The 8,949-nt window shown below is 35.2% G+C and overlaps 1 long non-coding RNA gene across 1 annotated transcript; it reads right to left on the reverse strand.

Moving 5' to 3' along the window:
• Positions 1-984: 984 nt before the first annotated feature.
• On the reverse strand, positions 985-6,307 carry LOC105440672. Its single transcript, XR_004064861.1, has 3 exons — positions 6,262-6,307; positions 5,096-5,222; positions 985-1,127 (listed from the first exon to the last, which is right to left on the reverse strand). It is a non-coding gene; the product is annotated as an uncharacterized LOC105440672 (long non-coding RNA).
• Positions 6,308-8,949: the final 2,642 nt, after the last annotated feature.

Below are 8,949 nucleotides of genomic sequence, written 5' to 3' on the forward strand. Positions count from 1 at the left end.
CACAGTTATATCCAGAGTTATCATGTGTTTGGTTAAGTTACCAGATGAGTTGAATATCTTCTCACAATATTTGCACTTGAAAGGGTTTCTCTCCAGCGTGCGTTCTTTTTTCTTTCTTTTTTTCTTTTTTTTTTTCTTTTTTTTCCCCTTTTTTTTTTCCTTTTTTTTTCCTTTTTTTTTTTTTTTTTTTTTTAATGTGGGGATTTTGGGGATGAGAATCGGCAACGCTGGCCTAGCTTGTCACTTCGGCGGTGGCCCGTGTCCTCAAAAAAGCTGATGGGGGGGGGGGGGGCAAGGGACTCTGTGACATTTGTTCGCCCAACCCCCCCTCCCCCCAAAAAGAAATAATAATAATAATAATAATAATAATAATAATAATAATAATAATAATAATAATAATAAATGCAATAAATACATAGAAATAGAATAAAATAAAATTACAAGTTTAAAAAAAAGGATAAAATTTAAAAAAATGGTCCCCGGATTTTTTTTTTTTTTGGGGGGGGGGGGTTGCAACCCCCCAACCCCCCCTCTTGATCCGCTTCTGTATATAATACGACAACATAAAGTTATGCACTTTGAGTTTTAAACAGAAAGCATTGTTAAAAATGGGCATCTCATATATAACAGGAAAAATAGATTTAACTACTGTTTATAAACATTTAGATCACGTACATGTACATTGGATATTAATTTAATAAACAAAGGAAAATTGACATAAGGCATAATAGAAACAGAAATTAATTCAATTTGTCAATAAATTTAGTTTGCGTGACTCAAGACTCATGGTGTAAGGGACTCGAAAATTGATACAATAAAGCAGATTTCTATTCAAATTATATTAGAATTACAGTTTGATAAACCTAAGCTTAATGTACGCAACATTTAGTTATATTTGAAGGGACATTTCACTAAAACAGTATTACAGTGTGAATAAATAGATGTTTTGAGTAGTAGATTAAAGAACTGACAGATCAGAGCCGGGAAGCCCTTATTACCTACCACAGACCGTGAAAGTGATAGAGCACGTGGCATAATTTCCAGCACCGTCTGTGGCTCGGTATTGAATGGTGTATCGAGTGGTTGATACACTGAATGTAGATCCAGAGCTCGGACCGGATATTCTTCTGTTATACCATAGGTAAGAGAAGAAGGAGGAATTACAACATTTAAAAAAATGACAAGCCCTTAACTAGATTTGTATGAGGGAAATCCAACCTTGATCGCAAACTACTTTTGATGAAAGCAGAAAAGTCAGAGGAGTAGACTGGGGAAGTTAAATATTGAGAAAGTTATAATTTTGTAAAAGTTGTAATCACTATAGTTGTAAAGAAAACAATTAGTGGATATTGAGGAAATGACGTCACAGACTCACGAGTGAGTTGCCAATTTGTCTTGTGATTTTCAAAGGTTTTCATGTCATTAAAAATTCATAACTTTCTTATTAGTTATCCGATTTCGCTTAAACTTTTTTTTTATAGGTTTGTCTGATTTTCTGCTTCTATTAAAAGCCCCACTGTCCTACTTGTAGCTACTTGCTCCCTCTATATAGAAAACTTCCCAATCGGTGCCTGTTGGTCCCCCATGATCGTCTTTGTCTTATGTTAGTCGAGAGCTGAGTTAATGATATAGCCACCTGTCAGTGACTTTGGTATGTGGTCTAATCCCTTTTGGCCCAGTAGTATTGACGGTCTTTAAAAGTAAGTTATATTTGGAGTGGACTTGCCCTTTAATGTCTCTGTGATGTAGTGGCGGACAACTTTCCCATTTGTTCCAAAACACAAAATGACTAAAATTGCCATCAAAAAACAAAAGTGTACGACTCAAAGAGGGTTTATTCTCTTTAGAGGACTCATAATAATATGCTATACCATGGTTTTTTTTTTATAAGGGTATATACACTGTCGCTTTTAACGTTGGAATATTTTGTTTTACCCCAATTTATGGAATTATTTTGACAATGATTTATTTCTTATAGATCTAAATAATAGTATACATTCTCAGATTTTATTAAATAATGATATGCCAGTGTTTGTTTTGCGTGACTGCTAAAGCATGTGTATGCCAATATGCTTATCAACTAGGGGACCTACGCCCTTAAGTCATAAATGACTAAATGACAGTAATGAGGATTAATGCCCCACAAAAGGGCACTAATATAGCACATCGACACGGTTGTGATCCTGGGGCCTCACAGTTACGAGGTCATTGCTTTGCCACTGAACCATGACTGTACACAGCAGGGGCTAGGGTAGGGGGCAGTTCCCATAAATAAAAAATAAAAAACAAAGAAAATGCAATAAATTATCAATAATTCATTGAATTTCCCCCGGTCCCAAACAGAAAAAAAAAATCTTCTATGTGCCCATGCCTTGAGCCATAATGCATGGCCGTACAGAGGATTTTTTTTTATGTTGGGGACCAGGGTAAAAGAAACCTTGCTTCATATTTGCGATTTCTCACGAGACACAAAAAATTCACTACGCGATTTTTGTTTTCATTGTGATATATCACGAATAATTCCATCCATTTCCCGTACTGGGCGGAGGCATATAGGATCTGCAGTTATAGTCGAATTTGTCTTGTCCGATTTCATTCAACAGAGATTTTTTAAAAGGCACTTATGAGAACGAAAAAGGGGCACTTATTACAAAGGAGAATTAAGGGCAGTTATCAGAATTAAAATGGCACTCATTAAAAAAGGATAAGGGGGCACGTGTCAAAATAACAGGGGTGCTTATCAGAGATGAAAAGGGGCACTTATTACAAATTTAAAGGGGGCATCTATCAAATTTGAAAAAGGGACACTTATAATAATAAAAAGAAGCACTCAGTGTCAAAATGATAGGGACACCTCTCAGATTTGAAGAAAAAGCCAATTATAAGAGGTGAATGGGCACTTATCAGATTTGAAAAGAAGCACTTCTTGTACCTGAAAAGAAGCACTCACCTGAGATGAATAGGGGCACTTGGAAGATAATAAAGATGAACTTATGGCAGGGAAAAATTGGCACTTGTCGTGGGAAAAGGAGTATCTATGAGATCTTATTAGAGGTATTTATTACAGGTGTGAGTAGGGGCATTTACGATAAGGGGAGGTGGCTTTCATTTAAAAAAGGGCATTTATCAGAAGGAAACAGGGGCAGTTATTAGGAAGAAAAAAGGGGCACATATCAGAGGTGATAAGGGGCACTCATCAAATATAAAAAGGGGCACTTATCTGAAGAGAAAGGGGCACTTGTAGCAAAAGAAAAAGGGCACTTGTTTAAGTCAATTGGGCTCCTCTCAGATTTGAATTGGGCAATTAGCAGAGGTAAAGGGGCACGTATAAGAGTTGGTTAGAGGCACTTATAAGAACGTGGAATGGGTACCTATTTTCGATATAAAAAAGAGGCGCTTATCTGAAGTAAAAGGGGTGTACTTTCCCATGTAAAAAGGGGCACTTTTACGTTTTTTTGCCTGACTATAAAGTTGGGAATTTGTCATTTTCCAACAAACGCAAAAAAAAAAAAATTACAAAAAATTGAGAAAAACCCCGGGAAATCATTTCATTTTAGCAACCCTTGTAAATTACTGATATCGAATTAGAAAAAAAAAAAACGTTCAAATATTATGGTGTGGTGGGGGGGGGGGGGCAAATTCCCCCAAGCTTCCTCCCCCATGAGGCGCCAGTGATTACAACAACTACTACTACTACTAAAACTAGTATTACTCTACGGTAGCGACAGCCAAAAATTGCCTGTTTGTACAAATCAGCTGCTTATGAGGGCATCACGTTATCACTAGCTGACTGCAAATTGTGAGAAAACTATGAGTTGTATAAAACAATGATTTCTTGTTTTTGTCATTATGTATAATTAATAATGCTATGATTGCATTAATCCATACACGCTTCCCCGAGCAACACTGAATATATATGGCATGTCAAAAATCTTTTGAGCCAGATATTAGTCACACCTTGAAAATGTATCACATGCGAACTTAAAAGGATAGTTGAGTTCTGTTTTCAGACCGCAAATGCCTTCAAAGTGCATGGTTATTGCTCTTATTCTTATCTATGACATTTCTAGTGCTCTTTTAGAACCTACCATTGCTATGAAGGTCATTTTAGACCCCAAAATGTGTGAAATTTAGCCAATACGATCATACCAATTCAGCTCCACTTTCAAAAAATATGGTGATCATTAATTAATATTTTAATTAAAAGTAACAATACATGGGCCAGCTGGTTGTGCGTATATAACCAACACGAAAATGCCAACAAGAGAGCCCACATCGGCATTGGCTGTAATACGACGTAAAAGGCGCTATTTCGTTTTATCAACGGCTTTTTCAAATAATCTAATATTTGTGGTGGTACACAAGTTTTATAAATCGTTATATTTATGGATATTTCAGCTGTCATTTAAATTGTATGTTCTTTCAAATTTAACACTCAGTTTTTTATTATCTCACAAAAAATTATTTTGTGTATCGCCCTCTGCAACAGAACTCAACTATCCCTTTAACGTTAGATAAACGTAAGCTTTAAAGCCATATTGCACTACTTGTAGCTACTTGCGTCCTCTATATAACAAACAATGCCTAATCGGTGACCATTGGTCCCCCCATGATCCTCTTTTTCTTATGTTATTTGAGAGCTGAGTTGATGAGATAACCACCTGCCCAGTGACCTTGCAGGGTTGTCTAATCTCCCCTCTATACTAGTACAGATGGCCTTTAAAAGATGATTACGCTATAGATTTCCACTGTGTGATGATGTGCATTTAAAATAAGCAGTTACTAAAAAAATAGAGGCAAATACCCATTTCCGGGATTACAGGGGCGTACAACCTAACATTTTATCAAAATGTAAGATTATATTTATAGACCACTGAAAAAGTACCATTTCATGCCATTTTCAAAGCAATGTTGCTTAGTGAAGCGTGAATAGATGAAAGTCATCAATGTATCATTTTTTGAAAGCATATTACTTCTACTCTGTGAAAAGCAAGTAATCATACAACTCATAGTTTATTTGCATCATGCTTTTGTTTTCGTTTTTTTTTCTTGGATGCACGGTGTAGTATTTTATATTGAACAACAAAGTACTTACGAGACTGTTACAGATCCTCTGTTATCTGTAGCTGTGGGTGTAGCCCAGGTCACTCTCCGAGATGCACCGGTAGTGTACTGGTTTCCGATGTTTCCAGGACAACTCGTGAATGTGGGATTCGTTGTATCTATTTTTTGGAACCGAAATTGGATATCACAAGGACTCTATTATGCTTTGCTTATAGTGTCCAATTTATATTTTATAATAAGCTCCAGCACGAAACAGTATTATTGAACTCCCGTTCTTTCAAAAGTATTGCGGAAATCTAGAATTTACCTTTTATTCTTCAGAGTTTAATTTTCATGAATAGTCAAGAAATTTCATTTTTTGTATCTACCGTGTGAGTCAAAAAAACAGTTTACACCTAGAAAATTGCTAATTATTTTAAAAATCATGTATGAACAGTCAATTATTATACATCTTATGAAAGAGCGTTTTATCCCAAATCATTTGGTATCATTTTTGTGTGGTATGTGTTCGCGCTTGGATGAACAGGATGCATTGTTTGCGAGAGTGCAAAAATCGACTTGCGCCAAACAGATGCCTACATTATGTAATATGTTTGGATTAAAGTGAGAGAATGATACGAATGTATCAAATGAGATGCATTGACTATGCTTTTTGCAGAAGCAAAGTCTCACACACACACGCGCTCGCGCACAAATGTTCGTTGATATTTGAAATTCGATATTTGATATGTGTGGCATGATTAATTTTGTTAGGGATGTTATTTGGATCTGCAATGACCGAATTAATACCCAAACCCAATTGTTTTATTCAACCATCACATAAGCAAATTTGGCGCAAGTCGATTTTTGCACTCTCGCAAACAATGCCTCCTGTTCATCCAAGTGTTAACACATACCACACAAAAATGATACTAAATGATTCGGGATAAAAAAAACTCTTTCATAGGATGTATAATAATTTACTGTTCATAGATGATTTATGAAATAATTAGCAATTTTCTAGGTGTGAATTTTTTTTGACTCACACTGGCAATACGAAAGATAGATACCCTTTTCCCGTTTCAAATAGAAGATAATACAAAATACATGTATATATGAATCAAACGTAACATTTCTACGACGCTGACTACTATACACATAGCAGTAATGACTTGCATTAAGATATATCAATAATAATTTAAAACAATTTAGGCTTACCTGGAGGTGGACTACTTCGACGTCGGCGTCGGCGTCTCCACCAGGCTAGTGTGTAAAGGACGGAAAAAAGAAGCAGAGATAATGCTTTACTCGGAATATAAGAAAAACTTACTCTTGAAAATACTGTATGCAGGAGATTACGATAAGTATTATGTATTTTTGGTAAGTTGGAAAGTACTTTAATTGTACAGACTTTAACTCGTATCAAAACACCTATATTAAACCAATTATGTTTAAAACATGCGCCATATTCTGTCCGACTTGACCCGAGCTGACGAAATAACTAAATGCCCATGAGCAATATCATACAAGGCCGCCCTCTGATTAAAGAAAGAATTTTATTTTATAATCAAAATTGATTTATTTATTAAGATGAATATGGGCATCTGCTACATTAGAATCAACTGCACTATGATGCATTAAAAAAAACAGTAATTACAAAATCGTTTCATTCCAAAAGGAGTTAAATACCCTTTGTCTTTTAAACCACGGTAAGTTTTTATATTTTTGTTGATACAGTGCAGGTACCGGTCTAGAAGGTTTGTGTACATTTTCAATAAATCAACATATTTTCGGACTTGCTCCTTTAAGAATTAAACACTCGAAAGCGCTGTTTAAAGAGAGATTTTTTTCTCCAATGAACCATACTCATTCGAAAAACATGATAAAAAGTGTTCAGCTAGCAGTTTTAATGTGTTTCGCATTGGATAGGGAGTGAACCAGGGCCATGTAGGCCTACCCAAAAACAAAAATGGCAATTTATATTCAAATAGACGCTAAATCCACAAAAAATAGAATTATTTAAAAAAAAAATTCATTGCTAGATTTTTTAGTCAAGATAATCAAAATGATGTAACACTATACCCCCACCACAAAACATGAAGAAGAAAAAGAAGAAGTGATCACTGCCAAGGGAAAGTGGTAGATTAAACATTAACCCCGTCTAGAACGAAACTCGTCATATTTGTCGTGAGGTAACACAAGGTGGAAATACCACCAACAAAAAAAGAGCAGAGAAGGGGAAAGGAGTGGAGGATGGGAGATTCAGAAAGGGACAGAAACAAAGAGAGGTTGAAAAATAAAGGGAAAGATTGAGGGTGAGTTAGAAACGTACTACAGAGGCTGCATGTCGGCAACGTAGAAAATGGTTTTTGATAGAAGACCGAAGGTTATATCCAGAAGCCGATATTATTTTTTACACCTAATCTTCCTTATGTAAGTTCAGTCTGGGCAATGACCAGAGGGTGCTCTTATAAGTTGTTTCTCTATGTCTTTACTTTTTATGAACATAGTTTAGTCAGCTAGATTCAAGTTGGACGCAATATGCTGCATGTTTCTTTGTTAACCAAGAACACAACAAAAGGCGCACATCAGGGGTGTACGATCGAAACAGAGTTGGCTATATCTTGCTCAATAGATTGTTATGTTTGTGTTTACCAAGGATGGCTAACACATGAAATCAACTATAACTTAACTTTTGTACAATGTAAAAACAATTGTACGTTGCTTCTGCAAAAAGGAAGAAGAGACGTATCGTCATTATTGTCTGAATGTGAAAAAAAAGTTTGTTTGATTTGGAACGACTGTAATGATAAAAGTGACTTCGTATCCATAACTAATCTTAGTTTGGAGGATTTCTTTTCTTCATGAAATTAAGTGATGAAGAAAGCGAACAATTCTTTAATAATTTTCTAACAATCGAAACTGTTTTAATTTGTATGGGGAAAACGGAGTAATAACCTTAGATGAAATTGAACTCAAGTTCAAGGAAGATGTATTGGAGGAAAAGAATTAGGCATTGATGAGAAGAAAAAAATCCCCTGTATGTAAGAAAATAAACAAGCTAGAAAGATATAGGGAGGGCGAGGGAGGCTAGAGGTGGGTCGAGCAATGGCGACATCTTAGTGATTTCGGTAGTAAAGAATCCTCTCCCGAAGTGTATTCCTTATCCCCACAAGTAGAATAGGAGGGAATGGACGAGTTAAACTTAAAGGAGATGGAAGGGAAGGGGAGGGTATGGGAGCAGATGGGATGTTTTACAAAGGCAAGATTCATTACTTCAATTCTTTATAATTTTATGCTGCAAAAAATGAAAATGAAATTTTAAAAAGTAATTTAATTTATCCAGCAAAAAGCAATGCATTTTCTTGTTTAAGGTTCATGAAATAACTGGGTTGTACGGAAATAATTTCAAAATATGTAATGTATTATATTGTAATCACATGGATTGTGAAAATCATGAATTATGATTATTAGTAGACCAGCCAAATATAAAAAAAAGTCTCAAGAAAACTATTTCATGCCATTTGTCGTTTGAATTAAATTGAATTGAATTTATTGATTAAAAACCATACATTCTAAACAGTGGTTCTAATAGATACAGTAATATGTACAGTAACATACATAATAGGAATAATATTGCACAAAAACCCAACAAGGAAATGGTAAATAAAAAGGGCAGACGAGATAAAGCTTGAAATAGAAGAAGAGGGAGAAATGTAGGTGCGGTAATCGAAATAATTTAACGCAGAACAATAGCACATTATATTTACGCGGGTGTTCCGAAATCAGATTAATTGGCAGTAAATCTACATTTAATGAGGTTTGGAGATAATGTTTGGATAAACACTTAAATTTAAAATAGTTACACGATTTTAACCAATGATGAAAGATACTAATTGGAGTTTA

Source organism: Strongylocentrotus purpuratus, unplaced genomic scaffold, assembly GCF_000002235.5.
Source record: "Strongylocentrotus purpuratus isolate Spur 01 unplaced genomic scaffold, Spur_5.0 spur5_scaffold_19, whole genome shotgun sequence".
Taxonomy (NCBI): Eukaryota; Metazoa; Echinodermata; class Echinoidea; order Camarodonta; family Strongylocentrotidae; genus Strongylocentrotus; species Strongylocentrotus purpuratus.